General features: G+C 50.5%; 1 pseudogene across 1 annotated transcript; it reads left to right on the top strand.

Annotated features, from left to right (window-relative positions):
• The first annotated feature begins 776 nt into the window (after nt 1-776).
• On the top strand, nt 777-1129 carry LOC308426532 (small nuclear ribonucleoprotein Sm D2-like; annotated as a pseudogene). Its single transcript has one exon. The product of its transcript is annotated as a small nuclear ribonucleoprotein Sm D2-like (transcript).
• Nucleotides 1130-1432: the final 303 nt, after the last annotated feature.

The following is a 1432-nucleotide window of genomic DNA, read 5'->3' as shown; positions in this document are numbered from 1 at the left end:
CCTTATTCAATGAAGAAATGAATGGAGTGGTGGGTAACAACTTCAGGACCATGGAAAGCTCCAAGGGCTCCTTCCAAACTAAAGGATGGCTCTATTGTCTGAAAGTCCTAGTCAGATTCTCCCTCTCCCCCTCCCTCTCCCTCTCCCTCTCCCCCCTCCCTCTCCCTCTCCCTCTCCCCCCCTCCCTCTCCCTCTCCCCTCCCTCTCCCTTTAATTTTACTTATTCTTTTGTGTTATGAGTATACTGTTGCTGTCTCAGACACACCAGGAGAGAATATAAGATCGTATTATGTTGTGAGCCATCATGTGGTTGCTGGGAATTGAACTCAGGACCTCTGGAAGAGTAGTCAGTGCTTTTAACCACTGAGCCATTTCTCCAGCCCTGGAGGAAGTGTCTCTTATTCCACCCAAAGCTCATTGATTTGATTAGAGTGGCTGGCCAGCAAAGCCCCGGAGATCCATCTGTGTCTGTCTCTCTATGTGGCATACAGGTGCATACCACTTAGCTCTTCCATGGGTGCAAGGGTTCTGAATTTGAGTTCTTAGAATTGCTTGCCAAGCAGGAGTGGTCCAGGAGCGAAACCTCCACCATGTGAGGCCAGGCAGGGTTTCGCTGGATAATGGTTGAAATGGGGTGCTAATAGCTGAGGGTAGAGTTCCTTGGGTAAAAGTAATGTCTCCTGGGGGATTTGAGAACGGGCATGGGGCCTCGGATCTTGAGTTCCGGAGAGAGGACAGCTTTATTCTAATGGGTGTAAGACTTTTCCAGGAGTCTCCTCAATAATCCCAAGAATGAGATGACCCCCGAGGAGCTGCATAAGCGGGGGGGGGGGTGAGGAGGAGGAATTCAACCCAGGTCCCCTCTCAGTGCTCACACAGTCAGTCGAACAACACGCCAGTGCTAATCAACTGTCGGAACAAGAAGAAGCTCCTGGGCCGGGTGAAGGCCTTTGACAGGCACTGAAACATGGTGCTGGAAAATGTGAAGGAGATGTAGACTGAGGGCCCCAAGAGCAGCAAGGGCAAGAAGTTCAAGCCTGTCAACAAGGACCATTACATCTCCAAGATGTTCCTGCGTGGGGACTCAGTCATTGTGGTGCTGCGGAACCCGCTCATCGCCTGCAAGTAAAGTGGGGGCCTCGGCCCTCTGAGAGCCTGCTCTCTGCCCTCCTGAGTCCTGCAGAACCCTGCTCCATGGGCTAGAAGACCCTGTGTTTTTGTTAAAAAAAAGAAAAAAAGAATTGTGTGCCAAGCACTTTATCTACTGAGCCATCTCAGAAACCCTTTCCTGTTTTGTGTAAAGCCCCCTTTCTTTTCCTTAAGGTAGACAGCTGTTGGGCACTGCCAGTGTGGCAGAGTTCCTCCTGGTGTCAGTTCACAACAGAAAGGCTTTGCTGTCCCCCAAGGAAGCAGGTTACAAAATACAAATGAA

The sequence above is a fragment of the Micromys minutus genome (assembly GCF_963924665.1).
Source record: "Micromys minutus genome assembly, chromosome: 10".
Lineage (NCBI taxonomy): Eukaryota > Metazoa > Chordata > Mammalia > Rodentia > Muridae > Micromys > Micromys minutus.
Note: the sequence above shows the minus strand (reverse complement) of the source record. Positions and strands in the feature narration are given on the sequence as shown.